This window comes from Cygnus olor, chromosome 5 (genome assembly GCF_009769625.2).
Source record: "Cygnus olor isolate bCygOlo1 chromosome 5, bCygOlo1.pri.v2, whole genome shotgun sequence".
Lineage (NCBI taxonomy): Eukaryota > Metazoa > Chordata > Aves > Anseriformes > Anatidae > Cygnus > Cygnus olor.
In genome coordinates this window covers 15,653,721-15,674,869 of record NC_049173.1, presented here as the reverse complement: position 1 = coordinate 15,674,869, position 21,149 = coordinate 15,653,721, and the positions used below count along the sequence as shown (strand labels likewise).

General features: G+C 38.0%; 1 long non-coding RNA gene across 1 annotated transcript; it reads right to left on the bottom strand.

The window, feature by feature from the left end:
• Positions 1-14,960: 14,960 nt before the first annotated feature.
• On the bottom strand, positions 14,961-17,734 carry LOC121071291. Its single transcript, XR_005820505.1, has 3 exons — positions 17,589-17,734; positions 16,980-17,155; positions 14,961-15,583 (listed from the first exon to the last, which is right to left on the bottom strand). It is a non-coding gene; the product is annotated as an uncharacterized LOC121071291 (long non-coding RNA).
• Positions 17,735-21,149: the final 3,415 nt, after the last annotated feature.

The following is a 21,149-nucleotide window of genomic DNA, read 5'->3' as shown; positions in this document are numbered from 1 at the left end:
TTGAATACATTTTCAAGTAATTTGTTCTACCTCAAGCAAATTGCAGATTATCAGTATAAAGTCAGCATGATTTATTTTAAAATGTTATTTTGAGATAGCTTTTACACTAGCCGAGCACTATGAAACACTGATGGTTGTTTTAAATATGTTTATGTTAGCTGAGTTCAACTGTTTTAAGAAAGACTCAAATCAGAATGAGATATTCTAGAACTGAGAAAAATACTTTGGGGCCTATATAATGATTTGTATCAATTTAATTAATTCAAATTAGAGAAAAACTAAGAACATTTTAGCTGTCAGGCAGATTGGAAAAAAAAAGTATTTTTGAAACATTTTAGAGAAAAGCTTTTGGGGATTACTTTCTGCTAATGTATCAGAGGATTATTTCTAAATGCTGAAAGTATCAGAGCTACCTTTTATGAGAAGTGGGCCAAAATTGCAAGAACAGATTTGAACTCTTGAATTTGTGGGTTGGAATGTAATTCTCACACCTATTTATCCTGCCTTGCCAGACTTATTACCACTACTTGAGCCCTAGGAGTGAACCTACTTTTACAACTTAGTTTCCTGATCAGATGCAAAATTGCAATACGTGTATTTTATGGTTTGGGAGTAGGTAGAGCCAAAACCGTGTTCAGCATCGTTCCACTCAAAACCAAGTATTCTCATCAAGATCACCTAATAGTTGAGGTCTTCCATTTGGAACTTTATTTTGTTGAAGACACTTGTGGGAATTTAACATGATGTAAGTGAAGCACAGCTTAATGCAGATCCAACACCAGAGTCTTCAAACTCTGTCTCTGCCTATTCCTCCCAGTAGCTACAACTAGTCTGGAAAACCAGTTGATCTCATGCCAGTTGTTCAGACAAACAAGTGGTGTTAGCAGAATTTGGTTTCTGAGCAATCTTTTAAAGCAAGCTATTCATCCCTTACACATTCTAGAAACTAATTTTTAAGCCCACCAAATATTTCTTTCTAAAGTATATGCACATAAACAAAAGTAATCTTTACAGTCTTAAAAACATGGAAATTACAGAATCTCGGACTTCAAACTGTTCCTACTTGAGACACATTTGGGAAAACAGAATACACATTCACTATGAATAAAAGCCAGTTGTTAAACAGTACAAACAACTGTAACCTAATCTATTTTTCTTTTCAAGATCACTGGCATCCTATTGAACACCTTTGCCTCCTATTATACAATTCTGCCGTAGCAATAAAATCAACTGTCTGCAACAGTTCTAGTTCGTTGTATGGTTAATACCAATAATGTACTCAAAATTGATGTTTAACAGAGTGAACTGATTTGTTAGAGTGTTAACAGCCACAGACTTTAACTAATAAACAGATCATTAACTGCTGGTAATAAACAACTTGCCAGGATCATTTATTATTTAAGAACATACTTTGTCTTAAGAAAAGATGGCCCCATTTAGGTCTATGTATGACACCTTTCTGGCTGCCATTCAAAGTGTGAGGCACAGGCAAGGCTACAGAGAAACCATTCCACACACACTAGATCAAAATACTTTAAAAAACATTTTTTCATCAGAAAGTAATCAGAGAGAAAAATATTAATTTCTTCCAGTGTTCAGTATTATAGTCAGCATATTTTCAAAGCTCTTTCTAATAATGCCTCTAACTGCAATGTGAAAAATCTAATTTCCAGCTCTGATTAAATATCATAAATTCTTCATCCTTCTTACTATATGGGATGCCACTACTACAAACATTTCCTTCTGGAATTAGTTCTATGTGGGAGATACTATTTACATGTGAAAAGCTTTCATAAGGGAGAAGAAAGGATGTTGAGTAGAAGAGCCACATGGATTTTGTTCTGGGAGAGACAGGAAAAAAGTAGCTTGAAATGGTTCTTTCTCAACAAAAATATAAACAAACAATAACAAACAAACAATAACAAACAAAATTAGAAAGAGGTTTTTCTTGTGAGGAGAACTTGTTGCCCAGAGAGGTTGTGGAGTCTCCCTTCCTGTAGATATTCAAAAGCCATGGTTCTGAGCAGCCTGCTTAAGGTGGCCCTCCTTGTGCTAGGAGAGGGTGGAGAAGATGACCTTCAGAGGTCCCTTCCAACCTCAACCATTCTGTGATTCTAAGGAAGAAGCTAAGAATTTCCAAATGTATAATTATTTTATATGGTGACTGGAGATTTGCAAAGGACAAAAGAAAGCCCTTGTCTTCCTATGGTCTCTAAGCCATTCCATTTGTAATGAAACAAAGTCTTTCATGAATAAGATAGACTTTGTATGTTGGGATATTCTAATTTTGTCAGTCTTTCAAGCTGAATGAGACAGTACCATTTCAGATTCCTTTTGGCCCTCACCCATGAAAGGGGTGATGTGGCACTATCCTGAAGAATACCAAAATATTCTGCTGAAAAGCAAAGATGCCTTCTAAGACTTACTGTTGCCATTAAATTTAAGCTACCAAAACAATAAATATGCAACCTCATGTTCTGAATAAAAGTGACAGGTAAGAGCAGCTCAATAGGTTTACTGATAACCATATCTTAGATTAAGAATTATATAGTATTAATTTATTTTCCAGTATCTCCTTAGAGACATTGGAAAAAAATGAGATTATCTTGCAAAAAGCTGTGTAAATAAACTGCACAAATGCCCCAAAGAAGTCACAGGCTGACTGCAAACAGTCTCAAGGCTAGAATGGCACCCCTTAACAATTAACTTCAGATTCCTGCTGAGACTTACATATAACACTTTAATCGCAGACAGCCTATAGAGTTGACGGATGTCTTCTTTATGCCAGATCCTTTAAAAGTGAAGAAATGTCCTTTCAAGAAAACTTTTCACTACTTTTTTTTTTTTTTCTTTTTAACATCCCCAAACAAGCCGGGGAGAAGGCATTTTAATATCATCATTAAAATAATTCTGACCTTAAACTAATATCACAAATTGGCTATTACTTGCAGTAAGAAACAAAAACGGTATTTGCATGCTGGTTGGAAAAATGCTTCCATTTAATTGCTTGTGGAAGAAGCACTTTATTTATAGACATACTGTGCAGGAGGAAATTTGGCTCTCCTACTATATAATAAGATGCATGGCTCCCTGCCAGGACGCTGGCTATCCCAGGACATTTGGTGTTCCATATACCAAGAATGTGGAACTGTGCTGCCTATAAACAGAAGAGGCTTTTTTTTTCCAAGGATACTTTGACATGCTTTTTCTTGGATGCAAAAGTGAAGAATTAGTGCAGCAGTTACGTGGTTGCAAGAGAAGGACCGTTATTTAGTATATTTATCACCAGATGCTTTAATTAGCTAAGGAATTACTGAAATATTACTTGCCACTCTTCCTTTTACCATTTATGGAAGCTGCTGAAAAAATCCTCCTGGATTTTATGGGTTTTGAATATAATTCTCAAAAATCAGGGTATTACTTACACAAGTATTTCCACTCAGCAGGATGACTCACATAAATAAGGATTGCAAGACTGGGATTTGCTAATCTGTGAGAGACAGAGCATCCAATTAATTAATCTGTTTGTTTAGGTAGGAGTTTCTTGCTCTTCAGTGTCTCTGACCACAGTGGAGAGAAGGCAGGGTGGGAGGGGGAGGGGAGTTAAAGACGGATTTTTGAAAGGGAGCCATAATTAGCTCAATCCTTGGATTGAACTCAGGAATGTTGTTGCTGCTAAATAGTTCCTTAAATGGAATATTTATAAACTAGAGGCAAAGCTGTAATATTAGAAGGGAAGAAAAACCCAAAATAAAATAAATTTAGATGCAAAAAAACCCGACGTTAATGCCCTGGCACGATGACATAATCCAACCCAGAGGACAGGGAAGGAAAAAACGTGTGACTGACAGTAAATCTGTGCGTAGTGCGCAGCCCTGTCGGAGCCCAGAGGGGATCGTGAGACTTCAGAGGTTGGATCACCCCTGAAGATCCCCAAAACAGTGCCTGGCTCGCACACATGGATCACACAGCCTTGATGCCTCCCACCTCCCCCTGTCCTGCCCTGCAGCCAAGGTGCCTTAGGGTTTTCACTTGGTCACCCCTCTCCTCCCTCCTGCCCTCCCCAGCAGCCACCCCATGAGGGATTCCTGCCCAAACAGATGGAAACAAGAAGCTTTGCCCGGGAGCTGCCAGGCTGTTTTTTTGCCTGGTCTTGCAGCCCTCCCACAGCAGCCATGGGGCTGGGGTCTACCTCAAGGCATGTTGCAGCTGCTCTGAAACTAAAAATATATTTTACATCCATGCCTGCCCAGCCATGCCCAGCCATGTCCTGGACCCAGCACAGTTTATTCAAAGCAGATTTCATTTTTTATCACACAATCTATAAGGTCTGATCCAGCTACCATGGAAGCCATTTGGACTTAAATAGGGACAAGTCCAGGACCACAGTTACTTTCCAAGCAAAATAAATCATTAAGCTATGATGCAAAGGATTTGTGCCAGGCCTCCACACAAGACTGAATTTAATCACTGCAGATCAGGGTATTTGGGGACAACATCTATTTTGTAACTTCATAAAAAAAAAAATCAAATAAGTGAGCCACAGCTTGTCCAAAATTTAAAATTATTTTCCACATTTAATATTTTTTCATAGACGAACTTTACTTGCACTGTAATATCCCAAGGAAGCTTGTTAAATGGCTTTCCAAGGCTATATGATCTTTATTAAAAAATTATAGCATTGTCTCCTAGACACAAGGAGAAAAAGGAATAATCTATTTTTCAGATCAAGCTCTTGAAGGCTTGCAGTAGTGGAAAATAAATCTTACAAATTCTCTCTCAATTTCCATTTAACATTTCCTGTTCCAAATGCAGAGACAGTTGTCTCCTAAATGCACTGCAGTGCGTTCATAAATTGCAGCAATACTCTTTCCTTGACAAATCCATTTCAAATCCAATAAAAAAATAATGGGATTAACTGCTTGGAAATTTAGTCAAATAGTTTATTTAAATAGAGCAAACCCCAGTATGTTAATATATTAAGAGCACAAAACAAAGTTAGTAAGGGGAAATGGAAAGCAGAGAAGTAGAGAAGCAATGGGATTTTCTTGCACCTGGGTGTAAGTGGTTGTATAGGAATTTGATCCCGAAATGTGATTTCCCCTGAGTGGTAACTGCAAGCGATGCTTCACACAGAGCCCAGAGGTAACCCCATGAGGGAGAGGAAGGAGGGAGGACATGAGGCTGTATGGTCAAATCACAGCTTGGGGAAGAGCTTCCTCCTGGTTGCCCCATACAGAAAATATTACAAGCTTTTTGTCTGCTATCACTACAGATGTTTGACCCAACCAGTGTACACAGAGCTGTGGTGGCAGCTTGGCATCTTCATCAGCACCATTGCTGGGAGAACACCAGCAATAGTGCTGGGAGAACTTTGCCACATCTTACAATGCCTTTCTGTACAGGAGAGAGTAGGGACACAGAAGTGTAACATAACTTCTCTGAAATACATGTACACATACATATACATACATGCACATATGAGAAAGTTTTCTTCTACATTTTTTCCCTTGACCATTTTATTTAAGATGTAAAACTCATAGGGAGAGGAGGTAAAGAGGTAGCAGGGAGTGAAGGTCTGCTTCTTAATTGATGTTTGTGGAACAAAATGAGTTACATGGTGAACACCATTTCTGACTAGCCCTGAGGAGCTATTGTAATAAATACAGTAGATAGGCTTTTGTGTGGGCCAGAGAAAATGATCAAAACACTGTAGCCAGCTCTGTTTGGTTTGGCATTGCCTAAACTACAAGTCCATTTTTAAAAACAAGCTATAATTATATTGGTAGAAAAACCCTAGAAAAGAAGAAATACACTTTATTTGGAGCCAATTCTATTCAGATATTTGAATGTCTCATTTTATAGCAAGAAATTATTTTTAAACTTTTTTTTTTTCTGTTCATCTGTTTCAGTTGCTTGGTTCTTCAAGCAAATCACACACACACACCAAAAATACTAATAAAAATAAATAAATAAATAAACTGCATGACTGGAATTTACCACATAGCTGTAAAAGCTTTAGTTGATTCAGATACATAAGTATAAATAAAACGTGGTGGGAGCATGAGCTGAGTTAAATATTGATTGGTAAACTATAAACATGGATGGATGAGTAAATGTTGAAATAGTAACACACTGTTGTAATTTATGAATTTTCTGATCAAAGTTATTTCCAAAATATTTTTATATTTGAAGACAAATACACTCCTAAGTGTTTACCATTTGCAAGCTGTTTGTTGTGTATTTCTTGCTGGTTGCTGTTCATGCCTCATAACAAAACACCTCAGGCACATGGAACTGTTTTTTTTTCTCTTCTTGGAGGACAAAAAAATGAGTCCTTCAGGAACTGAGCGTTATATTTGTAATGTATTCTTTTTTTATTATTATTTTTTATTTTTTTGTAAACCCTCTAGTTAGCACAAATGATTCCAATCACTTTTCGCAGAAAAGGAATTGAAACATTTCAAAATATCTTGCAAATAAATTCATTACGCTTATCACTCTCTCCCCACCCATTCCTTTGCCATTCCTATGCAGCTGTGCACACACGGCCAAAATTAAAGGATTCTCCTATCACAACATATGACATCAGAATTTTCTATTAAAAAAAAAAAAAGTGCTACAAACACATACTATGTTCAAAATAAGCTTCCTGGTAATGTTTTCATATGTTATGTTCATAGATAGAGAAATACTCCGGGGCAGAAATCTCTACTGGACATATGAATACCCTATTCACCCAGCTCACCTATGATTGCTTCTGTGAAGGCTCAGCACCTTTCAAGTCAATCTTACAGGCCTTCGATCTAGAATAGCAAACATAAAGACTATAAAATCTTTTATAGTTACAAATAGGTATGAAATTTATTTTAAAAATAATAATCCATGAACTTAATAGATCTACTGCCAGCCTCAAAAACCCAGAATTTCTGAGTCAGACCCAATGACTGTAAGATTAATTTAAGAACTGGAATTTTAAGAATTTTTGGCCTTTGTCTTCTATTTTTTAAGTCTTTGGGGCTCAGACTTGCATGTTTTTCTCTGCAACCACAAGAGCTAAAAGCATCCCTTTTCAATGAAAGCTGAGAATCACAGGTAATGAGATGTCTCTAGGAGTTGGCGTTCGAAGGAAAAACACCAAACGTCATGAGACTTGTAATAAAATCAGAAGTGTTGGAAGCACTGTTATAGTCTTGCTTTCAGAATACAACAATTCTCGTAAAGTACAAAATAGTGCATGCAAAACCATTTTATTTTCATATTAATACCTCTACATTTTGTACTTACAATGGTAGGCTGAGGGTCATATGGCTGCTTTTTTCATACCACAACAATTTACGGGGCCATGACAACAAAATTCAGTTGCTAAAAAACAATATAATTCGAAGACCAAGGAAAGGAAACAGACTAGTAAATCAAATATGATTCTTGTTCCTACTTACTATGGACATGATCTGACTTTTCATCTCAAAGCTTTACCTTACGTGACCCTCTCATGGGAGGGACTACAGAACTTCTTCTAAATGGAGAAAAGTGCTTTGTGGGTGGCAATATTTTCCCTGAAAGGGAAAAAGTTGCAAGCATCACGTCAGGAAAGTGAAGGAAAAGACATCACACATTTGGAGTGCTGCAAGCAATAAATTTATTGTCAATAGTCAACTTTAAATAACATCATCTGGGGAAAAAATCCCTATAGAACCACAGTGTGGATGAGAAGAGAATTTTGATCACTTGAGTTCTGACATTTTTATGAATTTAATTTAAGGTGGCAAGAAGTGACCTAGTAAAAATGGCTGAATGCCTACCAAAGGGGGAAATAAATAAATAAATAACCCTAAAGAAAATGAAACACTTTTTTTTTTTTTCTTTTTTTTTTCAGAAGAAAGTCTTTCATAGCTGTTGATGTGTTTTTAGGTTTCAAGCTAAAAGTATTTGGAGCAATGTTTCAGAAGCAGGACAATAAGAAAAAACAGTCACAGAAACATTTCAAATACTCCGATCTCAATTGCTTTTAAATGAAGGGTGACTTTGTAGCGTAAAATGAAAACTGGAGCAGGTAATTGGGGCTCTTGATTTGATTAATTTCTTTTGTGACTTTGGGCAAGTCAAGTGATTTACTATTCACCAGTTTTTACAAACAGAGATGCCATATTTCTGTGAAGAAAAGAGATCCGCTACTTTCAGAGGTGCACCCAGCATAGCCTTTGTGACCCTTAGAGGAAACTATATTTTAAAAAATCTTGTATTTTCCTGTCCCTCCTTCTTCTGCCCCCTCCCACTCATACATATTTAATGGCACGTTGCAGAAAGGAAAAGATTTATAGTGATGCCTTTGATATAAAGAGCATTTTTTAGGCAATGAATAGTAACTGTATGCTCTTCCTAGATGTGCACAGAAAAGGACAAGAGGCAACAAACACAAGTTGCAGCAAGGGAAACTTCAGTAAGATATAAGAAAAAAAAATCTTCACAAAACACTGAAATGTATTGACCAGAGAGATTATAGCTTCTCCATACCTGTTGATCTTCAGAACTTGACAAAGAAGTGAACAGTAAAATTGGCCCCACTTTGAGAGGGGAGTTAGATCAGATGTGATTATGATGAGTCAAGTCTCCTTTTCATGCCAAGGATAGAAGTTTGTGAGGTCTCTGGGTTGATGAGGTTTTTGTCTTGTAATTCTATGCCATTAGTGCAATCTAATTTCCACATTTTTTCTCCTTTAGAAGCATAATGGTTTTCATTCTAAGTGCTACTGCTGAATTTAATGTCCTGCCTTCACTGTGTACATTCAGCCCAAGGTGCGACAGTTGTTCCTATGGATAGGAACAATAAGCAAGCTTTAATCTACCATCTTCAAGACCTGCTAGCTGAACAGTTGTAATAGCATGGAACTATTTATGAATTTCCTCCAATATTTGATGTCATTTTTGATGCAAGATTTTGCAAATATTTTGCATTGCATGCTACCACAACCAAGTGTAATATCTAAGCTGTTTGGATATACATCCATAAGCTGTAATCATGCATCTGACTGAAAGGTGCTAGCAAAATTGGTATGGTACTTGCCTGAATAAAGATGTCCTATATAGAGTACCTAACAGATGAGGTTCCCATGTCTTTATCCAGAAGCAGACCCTTAAACACTAGGAACAAATACATTAGTGCTATTTTTGTAAAGTGTCTTTCCATGTAGTCTTCAGTTTTGCTTGCTTTTTGCAGTGGCATCTTGGGTATTTATCCAATAGTTGCCATCTTGTTGCTCTGCTGTCCTTCCTTCTCTGAGCTATCAAAGGTATCAAAAAGGAATCAAAAAAGATATGAAAAGCCTTGGGAAGCCCAGGAGCTGTGGGTGAAGACTCAACATCCACTGAGGAACATTCTCCTGTTAAGTTTTTGACGTGACGATCAGGGAGCACATCTTTAAAAAAAAAAATAACAAATATAAATAAACAAAAACAAAATCTGGGGAACTTGAGATACACTCATGAAGCACCTGAGATCATTTCAGGAAGGTTTTGGGGACCTTGTTCTGTACTAGATAACCTAACAAATTGCTATTATTGTTGTTGAAATAATACACAGCCTCTAGATATGCCAGACCTTGGATTTCCACAGGATGGAGCATTGGATTTGCATTGGGACAACTGCAGCAAGTGAGGTCTGCACTGTTTTTGAGATCCTGGGTAAGCAATCATGTCATCCTCATGTACGAGGATGTTGACCTTTCTGTGCTTTCCACAGTGAACACCATTTTGTGAGGCACTGCACCATAAAAAGTGACAACACTGCTCCAGTTGCAACACAATGATTATCAAATGATGTGCAGCTCCCCAGCTAGAAAGAGGCTCTTGTCATTCAGATGAACAAACCCACATGTCATGCTGTTAGTCAGTCACCTGTATATCTAAATTAATTGCTACATATGCCAAATAGGATTCCCATTTACCTATTTCATGCATGCAAGTAACTATCAGAAATCTTGAGCTATTGCAGGGTTGGGTTCAGAAAACTGTCAGACAAACCAAATAAAAGTGTCTGTTGTATGGGAAATACTCTCATCACCAGATGCTATTGTGATCCCACATGAACTGAAGTTGGATCTGTGAGGAGATCCATGGAAGACCACACTCCAGCTTGCATAATTTCACACTAGTCTTACCAAATGTGGTTGTGAATTCATGTATTCAGCTGGGGGCCAGTTTTGGAGAAGGACTTGAAATGTATTGTAAGTTTATGAAGCAGACCAAGCTGTGGTTAGGGCACCAAGTTTGTCTAAGTTGTAGACAAAACCTGAGTTACTCTTGATCAGACCAGATTTTGTCTGTTTTTTCTGACTAGCTGTCCAGAATTTCCTGAGTGAATGAATAGACAGCCCTTTTCTCAAGTGAATAAGTCAAAGAAAATTCTAAGATGCTTCACTTTAGAAATTACTATGATCACTGGATATAAAAAACACTTTCCTTGGTAAATAGTGGCTTTTCTTAAAGGCATAATTCTGAGTATCATTTTACTCTCAGTGATGATTAAATTTTCAGATTGCGACACCTTAACAATTGACCTTGATCAAGGTTTTGAATTGCCCGTCATATGAAAAGAGCTTTAGACACCAAGCAATTATTTAGTGATAGCCATCAGGATAAATATTCACCAAAAAGAAAAATAGAATGAGTGCACATCTCAAATAGCAAGTGCAAAAAAATATAATCAAAGTCAAAACTTAATTTGCATGTGTCCACAACTCGGCACTATAACTTTTCCCTCCTCAATTTCCATCTATTGGAACATACCAAAGGTAAAATTTAAGTCTTCAAAATAAAATTACATCTTTTCAATAGCTATCATGAAAGATGAGGAGCAGAAATCTAATGTCAAATCAAATTAAAGCACATTATGGTGCAAATTCTATTTGCATTTTTCACATTTTAATATCTTGTCTACTTACAAGCTAAAGGGACATGTAAAGAGACATGTTCTATGTAGACACAGCTACTTCTGAAATCAGAGAAAAAGCACAAATGACTTGCTTTGTTTCAAAGCAACAATGATGTATTCAATTAGAATCAAGCTACTTGCTAAATTTATTACATTAGAAGAGTGTTTATTACAAACAGATTCCCTATCCATTCTTTTATAAGGAAAGGAGTATCATATTCCAAGGAGAAACTACTCAAGGTGAAGCAAAAATTTCGAAAAAAACTTGGAAAGAATTCATGTACTGAAGTCCTGCCCACATGTCAGAGAAGGTTTTATTTATTCCTCATGACTACAGGGGGGGGAAAAAGCAAATATTGCTTACTGGACACCATAAATCAGCACAATATCTCTCTATAGACAAGTGAAGAGTATCACCCTCTTTCCAGCAACAGTATATGGAGTCAGTCGGTATCTTTGCTATGTCCTCTACATATGCTTTATCCTAAAATATAAGAAAGGCTCTCCTCATATGCCTTGTTGCATTTCAGTTTAGAAGAGATAAATCTCTGTGTAGTTGTTCATTGAGCAGAAAATTTCAGTCTGGCCCCATCTGAGTTGTCATTTGCAAGGTGAAAAATTAAATACTACTTGGCTAAATGTTTATAATTCTTGTGGATGTGAGGAAAAGATCAAGGACATAAGTAGAATAGTTGGTATGGGGACACATGAACATAAAGACAGCTTAGAGTAAAGAGGGATAAACTTCTTTTGTTAATGAGTTGCTGGCTGCACCTATTGACCTAATGGGACCAACTGACATGTCCAAGGAGTGGACTGGGACGCTGTGTTGACCAACAGGAGTTTTTGTGCATTGTGAGTGGAGGGCACTAGGTTGCCTTAATCCCACTTCACCTGCAAGAGACCACAGACATGCGACAAAAGAGCAGTTATGTAATTTTATGCTATGGAGTTATCTATATTGACATAACAGCATGCAGTTACCCTTAAAGTCCAACCTTGAAAGTCAGAAAAGTGAAGAACTGGAAAACAGATCCATACCCATCATGTGTGTGTGTGTAAGTACACATTGAAGACTTCTGAGAACTCATGATAGGCCTCTGGGAGAACATGAGGCCTGAGCTCAGAACTGAGGTATTGGCCACTTGGATTCGAGAAGCATCCATGATCGAGCCACTGAGTGCACCTGGCAGTGCTGAGGACATCTGTCCCTCTGAGCCCACCAACCCTGACCCAATAGCAGACTGTACCTGAAATCTCACAGCTGTCAAGGCCTTCGGCACCTCGCTTCAGACCACAAAGCCAGACCTGTGTTAGAACTGGGCTTTCTGTGGAGATGCAGACACACCCTCTTTAAAAAGTCTCATATCAACATCATCCCCCCTTTCTTACCACCCCCCACCTAAGATTTAAGTACCTGTACAGATTTGGGCCTAACTGCTTAATTTGGGAAACCTGCTGTAAACCAGCATGGCCATGAAAGCCCATTATTTTAGCTTCCATTTTCTTGAAGATCTCTTTTTATGTGTTGTGACAACAATAAAAACACTCCTTCAAAGGCTCATCTCCATTTCAACTTTTTACATTAAACCTTTTTTCTTTGACATTTATTTTAGTTAATCTAAGGCATTTCACAAAAATACATAGACCCACCATTTGTCAGGGACTCTCAAGATGTCTTTCAAGTTGTTGGGTTTTTTAATATCTCCTTGTCTAAAGACCAGGTCAGGTTGCCCATATCCCTTTGTGAAACTGCAATACCTTTACTACAACCTATCATCCTAGCATTGCTGTGTCCGAGAATTGAGCTCTTCAGCAAATATATTTGTAAGTACTACGCGGACTAATGCTTTGCTGAGTTACTCTTTCTCCTCACAGCAGAGATGGACTACTACTGTCCTTTTCTAATCCTGACAAAATCTCTTACTGTTCCATATTGCTAAGAACTTTTTCAAGCATTTCTGTGGTAATTTGTGATAATTTTGGCTGGAGTTTTGGCTAGAGTTAATTTTCTTCATAGAGGTTCACACAATGCTGTTTGGGATTTTTGATGAAAATAAATGTTTTTAGTTGTTTGCAGAGCAACGGTTACACAGAACCAAGCACTTTTTTTTTTCCTTCTCATGCTGCCCTGCCAGCGAGGAGGCTGAGGGTACCAAAGAAGTTGGAAGGGGACACAGACTGGACAGCTGACCCAAACTGGCCAAAGAGATATTCCATACCACATGGTGTCATGCTCTGCAATAAAACCTGGAATAAAGAAGGAGGAAGAGAGGGACATTCAGAGTGATGGTGTTTGTCTTCCCAAGACACCATTATGCAGATGAGTCCTGCTTTTCTGGTTGTGGCTGAACATCTGTCTGCCAATGGGAAATAGCAAATGAATTCCTTGGTTTGCTTTGCTTGTGTGTACGGCTTTTGCTTTACCTAACAAATTGTCCTTATCTCAACCCATGAGTTCTCTTGCTTTTACCTTTCCAGTTCTCTCCCCCATCCCACCTGGGGAGAGTGAGTGATCAGCTGTGAGGCTCTTAGCTGCCTACCAGGGCTAAACCACAACATAACTTCACCAATACCCCACGTCACCCTTTCTCCCTGTTACCCAGCTTACTTCTGAGAATCTTGCCCTTCATTTGTGTGGTCAACTCAAATTCTTTTGAGTTCTTGCTTTTGGGTAGGTTTCAGAGTAGTGAAAAAGACAACATCAGATTGCATCTCTTTAACAAGAGGGCTTCTGACAAGCTACTTTTGTGCTTTAGAAAAGTTCTCTCTTCTGATACTTTCCCCGAAACCAGCAAAACCAACCCAAACTGGATGCTGCAAAGTAAGTGCAACAAGCTTTGCATTACTCCAATGCTCAAAGCAATTTTTTCCTCACTGATTTTCTTGTGATTAAAAAAAAAAAAAGCTTAGAAATTCTCTTTTATTTTAAATTTAGTCAATGTAATTGCAGATGGATACTGGTCTTTTTTTTGGCAACTTGCAGGTGGGAGTTTTGCAATCAGACTTCTGGCATGCACCAGTTCTGAGTCTACTCTGAAACAAGGAGGTTTGAATTTTGCTACTTGGAAGGCCAGAAAGGGTCAGGCTCTGCTATTCAAAAGCAGTCTCAAGATGTTTGGATAGCCATCAGTAAAGGATGCAGCAGTGGACATGGCCAGGCCTACTGTGTTAAGAACAGGAAGGTGCAGGGTCAGGAGCTCTGGAGCACAGCACTGACTCTCTAAGGGAGAGAGATAGGATCCCAAGATGAAGTGTCCACAAATATATTTCCCTTCTTCTACTTTGGTGTCCAAGTGATCTGACAAACAACAAAGGCTTATTTGAAATGAAGGATGAGAAGGCTTGACATTAATATATTTTTTCTGAAGTCTAAACCATAATGGGCCACATAATAAACATAACTCATGGTTCTTAGATTCCTCCCAAGTTCTCCTCTTTAATAATGTTTTGCCTGTTGTCAACTGAACTGTCATTTGCAACAGGCCATCTCACTTACAGGTTCCAAGCAATGAATAAAGATTTAGCAAAGACTGTGTGTAGGACAGTATACAGACTATATAAGTATACAAAGTAGTATTTATACTCTGCATACTATTAAGACTTATCATTCAGCTATCCTTAATCTTATTTTTCCCTTTTGATTAGTTGGATTGGTAGGTTTAATCCACTTAATCTCTGTCCACCTCAGTGTTTGTCACTATAAAATAAGATAATGGGGGAAGTATAACATGTACAGTCTATAATATTTATAGCCAGTTCTTAATAGTAGTGGGAATTTTGCCACAGAAAAAAATGGCAAGATCTGCTTATGGTGTTTAGCTGTATCATCCACTCAGGTAGAACTCTGTAAAGTTACACCATTACAGGAAACACTCAAGAATTTGTCTTCCTAAACTGATTTGTTAGGGGTTGGTTTTGTTCACTTTCAGCAGCCACAAGAATTGTTTCTAAACATTAAAAAGTATATAAAACAACTTTTAATTTAAAACACTCCTGCAGAAAAGTTCACAGAGAAAACAGCTGTTCTATGCACAATAGTGACACAGTGACTTACAATGACTAATTAATGAGAACACCTGGAGTATCTTTCAGAGCTAAACTGGAAACAAAATACTGGAGATTAGGTTTTCAAGCTACTGGTGGTCCCCACTAATCTCTTTCAGGTGTAAACCACAGTGTACGTGAAAAGCAAAATCTGACTCATTCCTGCGAGACAGGAGGTCTTCGGGCTAATAATTGCAGCATGTAGTTTCCATAAAATTTACAAGGTTGGCTTTAAATTTTAGTAGTGGCAGGCCTGCAATAAATGCCAATGAGGTCCATCAAAATGAGTATTTGTGTGTGTCCTCATAAAAATAGATCAATCTTTTTAACAGACTCCATGCAGAGGAATTTGTATAATTACAACACATATCTACAGCTTTAGAGTCCTTTCCACACCAAAAACAACATGCAAAGTCATAAATACAGCGGAAAAAATAAACACAGGAACATAATAAAAGAGATTTGGTTGGGTTAAGTTCTCTCTCAGCTGCCATGTTGTAGCTAACAGAGTTTCCACTAGGGGTGGGCAAAGGGATTATTTTCCTTGTTTGTCAGCTTTCCTCTCACCTTTGCCTCTTGCACTCTTGGGGATGGCGAGTGAGTCTGTTCACATAAAGGAAAGGAAAGGGAGAATCAGAAGGGAGGAAGGGTTCCACCACATTCATTCCCAGACCTTGCATTAACTCTTATCATGCTGGTCTTGATGGAGGCACCCAACGAGGAGCGAGACACAAAGCAGCCCAAAAGAAAGGACAAATTAAGTTCACATCTTCTGTGTTATGCCTATAACTTGCCAGTTCCACAGTCACAGCTGAATTGTCAACTCCAAGTAATAAAATATGGTTTATGTACGAGATTCTCTACCATGCCAAGTTTCCACACAGTTCAGCTGAAGAGGAGGAGAGGTTATGATTCACTGATTCTCTCCACAGCCCTGCCACAGCTCTCATCCTAATGAATTATCCACCAGCAGGGAGAGCTGGAGTGTTATGTGTCACATGTGCTCCTCATCCAAGCTTACCTCTGCTGCCAGGGGCAAGAGCTGTGGAGCATGGAAGCAGGAGTGGCCAGGGGTGCAGAAGCTGGGGAAAATGGCATTTGGAGACCTGTATATATTTTTTGTATAGTGCTCTCCCTAATAATACTAGAGACAGGGTTTTATAGGTGTTTATATACCTCAAGCACAGATAGGCATTTAGTGAGATCTTCAATTAATTATCTCCTAATTTCTATAGGTCATAGGAGATTTAAAGGCTCAGGAGCCATCTTTCTACACCTTTGGACTCCTAAGTGTCTTTAAAAGGTCTGGTCTAAAAATTATTCAGTCCTTTCTAGATTGGTCTTCTTCCCCTCCCCCCCCCCCTTTTTTTTTTGGGGTGTAATTTGAATAACCACATAGTGTTGCATTGTTTTAATGGACTTAATGGATTCCATTTTTTGTATAACAGCCAGAAAACAGAGACTAAGCGTGGGATTCAATCTGACTTATTTCACATGTCAGAAAGTAAGATGTATGAATCTCAGCTAGTTGCCTGATCTTCCTGTAATCACTGGATAGAGCAGACACCTCTGAAAGGGATGAGTCATCCCCTAGAGGTGCCTTTCTCCCTCCATTGACCACAGAGGGAGCATAGACAACAAACTCAGATTAGATGCCTAATTCATAACAGCTGAAGCCAGATGAGATGAATTCCTCCTCCTACAGTGATTTAGCCAAAGGCGTATAGAAAACAATGGGAGAGCAAAACACTGAATTCAGCCTCCAAATCTCCAGCTAGTGTTTAACCACTAAAGTGAACTTCCACTTGAGAGGAGGTGTTGAAGGCTCTTGCCAAAACTATTCCAATTTGTACATGACAGAAAACAATGAAAGTTGTGCTGACTAATAAGTACAGAGTTGGGAACTGGAGGGAAGCAAAGGGAGATATTCAAGCTTGAAGCCCTTCCCCAAAAAACAACCAGTTCACAAGAGAAGAGGTAAGGCACGTAAATGCTATACCCACCCAAAGAAGAGTGTTGCTAATAGAGGAGCAGGATGCTGCCCAGCCATGGGTCCCGACAACAAGAATAACACATCCAAAGACAAAACCAGTTCCCGGTGACCATCTGTGCTATCTTGCCCCATCATGCATCTATCACACTACCCCATCAAGGTTAAAAAGCACACATTTTTACCTTAAAATATAACCATAATTAATATTGTACGTAATAGTTGTTTTCAACTACTTCAAAATCCTAACTCTGAAGTCCTGCAACAATGTGCAATGCTAACTCACTGAGACACAAGAATGAAGAGCTCTTATAAAGAGTGAGGTCAAATATGATTTGCATTAAAACTTCCTATTTCATTTGAAGTTTCTTTTTATCATTTTTCATGACATCTTATGCTTGTTTCTCGTTCTGATCAGGAAATTGTTCTACCACTAATGAATCCTGTGGGAAAAGGGTTTCAAATGAACTTAAGAGGCAAGTCTCCTTTCTTATTTTTTTTTCTCCTTACATTGCCTATGAGATTTTAAATAACAAAAAGTACCAAAAAATACAACTTTTCATTACGAACCCAACAGATTCAAAAAGCAATTGCTTCAAAAGTTAAAACAAAAGATACCTCTAATGGCTGCTAAAGGCAAGAGAAATTTTTCAAAGCAAGTCCCCTAACTGTATACTGTTTCCTGCTCTCAGCACACTGCAGAACTTTTTGTTGTAACACTCCTCTGTCCCCCTCTTCTTCTCCCTCATGACTTTTAAATGATGTTTGAGAATACAAAACACCTGAGCATCTACAGCAGATGGGGAACTCACTAGCAAACCCTCTGTTGTTGTCACTCAGGGCAGGCTTTCTCTCCACCTGTGGCTTGCAAAGCACTGGGCAGAGCACAGACACAGATGGACTACAGACTTGTCTTTCAGGACTGGGGTCTGGCAGCAGCTAGTCGACGTAGCCAATAAACTTATTATCATCTTCTAAACACTTATTGTGGTCACACTATGATCTCAGAAGTTCAGTATGACATGCAATTACTCTTATTCCAATCAGAAAAACATCAACCAGTAATTTTGTGTTATTCACATTTTACTTGTGTTCTGCATGACTTTGAGCTTCTTAACACTGTCAGTCACTGCAGTGCCTGAACAACTCTCATTCAAGGTGCACTTGTAACCCACCATCTCCAGTCCATCCTTTCAAACCACTGGAAGGTGTATTCATCTTTAAATTTTCTGTTGGAGAGTTTGCTACGTAAAAAATCAAGCAGAAGTTGTGCTAACTATGGTCAATACATAGAGAAACAGGCAACACCCAGAGGGTTTACAAAATAAACAAATAAATAAATAAAAAGCATCCCCCCTCCTCCACAGGGTCTTTGCCCAAGACTTGTTTTGGTATCTTTCATCCATGGTTAAGGGGAGGCTCTTGCTACTCCAACCATTCATTTCCAAAGGGAGCTTAGTTCATCACAGAACAGGATTTTAACCTCAATGTCTGTTTCTCACAAGACAATACTCTGACACTTGCCTTTAGCCTGGTGGCTTGGTATGGGAGGGTGACTTCTCGCTAATTTCGCTCTCCTTTCTTTTCCTACCATTTCATGATTTACAGCAGAAATAACAACGGGGAAATGGGGTACATCTGAGGTGTGTGTAAAGAATGCTATTCTTTTTCATAGCTTTTGACCTAGAACAGATTTGGACTTAATTAATATCAGTATTTAAACTTTCATTTAGCTTACCAGTCTACCCATTTGCAAGATGCACTGATTTCTGTACATGCAAAATCTTCGCACTCCAGTACAGTTGCATCTTTGAGGCAAATGAGATTTGCTTTCTGACATATTCTGAAGCTTCTTTATAGTCCAATAAAACAGCTCATTCTCTGCCCACACCCTAAACTTCCTCTGTTAGATATGAAAGCTTTTGAAAGGTGACTATGACATGTTTGATAAGCAAGTGTATTGTCTCTGGAGAGCGGTGCAGTGAGGGCCAACCATCCGAACTATGGGACAACAGCAGTGTGAGAAGACAACTGCCCCCACCCCAACAGTGCATTTCCCCTACAACTGCCAATGCAATACAAAGAGGTATGGTCCTTTTTAGTCACACAGGCTTTGAACATGAAACATTGTAATGGAGGAAGGAGGAGACCTGGTGTAATGTCAACAAGTTGTACACACAAGCCATCAGCATTGATCTCTCGCAGCCTGGGCTGCATTTTAACAAGTGAGCTGAAGATGAAAGGATTTCAGTTTCCATTGTAAATCCTTAGAGCCATCCATTCACCTATTCATATGTTCACTATCAGGAAACTGTTCTTCAAAGATGAACAAAAACTACTGTGCTGCATAAATTGACAAAGTTAATCGTATTGCAGCATGTTTCCTCTACCATAAATATTCCCAAACACCATTTGTTTCTGGATTTCACTGTTCTCTTAACTAAAGAACAGCTACATTATTGTTTCATCTGTAGCCAACTGTTTTCTTTACATTTTTACCACTAAATTGAATCTACTGCCAGTAATCTAATTTACATTTAAATGCACAATATGCCAACATGACCAGACTTCAATAAAATTTTTACTAAAACTCATAAATGCCTTGATTCTGGTGTTTATAGAAATTTTAGACTGTTCATTCCCTGAATGTTATGTCGCTAGAATCCTGAAATCATTCCCATATGAAATAAGAACATTCTTAGATTCACGCTGCGTCAGGAAATAAAAAATATATGTCACTAGCCATCGCTCTCAAAGATTTGTCAGCTCTCAACAAATAATTTGGATGGTGTGTCCAGACTGCAGTAGCATGGAATATTAGCTCTACTCACCTGCTATGGTTACTGCCTGCTGGGCATCTTGATCCATGCATTTCAGATTACAAATGTTTTTTACCACCTTTGCTTCATTTACTTTTATTCCTGTGCACACAACTGCTTGGTTTCAATATATTACAGAATTCTTTAGGACCCTTGTGAGTACTCCCCATCATGACAGGATCTACCCAAAGGTATCTTTCCTGCAGAGCTACTTGACAATACCAGGAAATTCATTCTCTAGATGTTTGGATTACATTTCTCAGCTGGATACTGATTGCCAAATTTGTAATTTTGGTGAAACAAAAACTTATCAGAAATTCAGGTAAAATTGGGAATGAGGTTTCATGTCTTTCTTTCTTCTTCTTTTTTCTTTCTTTCTTCTTTCTTCTTTCTTTCTTTCTTTCTCTCTCTCTCTCTCTCTCTCTCTTTCTCTCTTTTCTTTCATTCCTTCTTTCTTTTCTTTTATTCATTTTTTTAAAGTGGAAATGGATTATTTTGTAGACATTATTGTAGATAAAAAGATTTTGTAGATTATTTGTAGATAAAAAGATTGTAGATAAACATTTTGACTTAATTTTTAAAAGCAATGTTTTCAGAGAGTATTAGCTAAATAGAGGGGGGTTTTAATTAAAAAGGACGCATTCGCCCCCTATTAAATTACTTTTATCTTACTTTGAAATAAAGTTGGTAGGATGTGTGCAGAGATCCTGAGAATTAAAAAGGGTTGGTCTTTCTGAGTCAAACCCTCAATTAGTTTTTTGTTTGTTTGTTTTTAACTTCAGCAATCAAGACTACTACCAATTACTCCTGACATACTCATAGATATTATTATACCCTCTATATCCTCCAAATACTCTTTGATTGTGAAGAAACTTTTTTTTTTCTTCCCTACTCATATCAGAATGCACACAAACTATATCAGTAGCAGGATCGATAACCAACTTGTCAGCATAGTACAGTTGCAGTCAGTATCCACATGCTGTTCTACAGTGTGAATACTCTGATTCAATAAATAGCTACTGATCCAAAGATACTTGCTTATCTAACACTATTTACGCAAAGTTTTGCTTTGCAATTAGGATCAGTGATATGTGCATCTTGATCCAATGTGCATCTTGATCCAAGTGGCTGAGAGAGAACACTCGGCCATATTTTACTTTACATCACATTTTAAAAACTAAAGCTTTATATGCTGACATTGCTCTACGGAGGGGGAAAATATTCATCTAGATTTTGTTGTAAGGTTTTTTCTTTAGAGCAGCAAAATGCTGGAGAGATGAATTAAGACAGAAGTTCCTTCTTTAGGTAGAAGACTAGGTTGTAGCTGTTTCTTTCAAAGATGAATCAAATACCTTTGGGT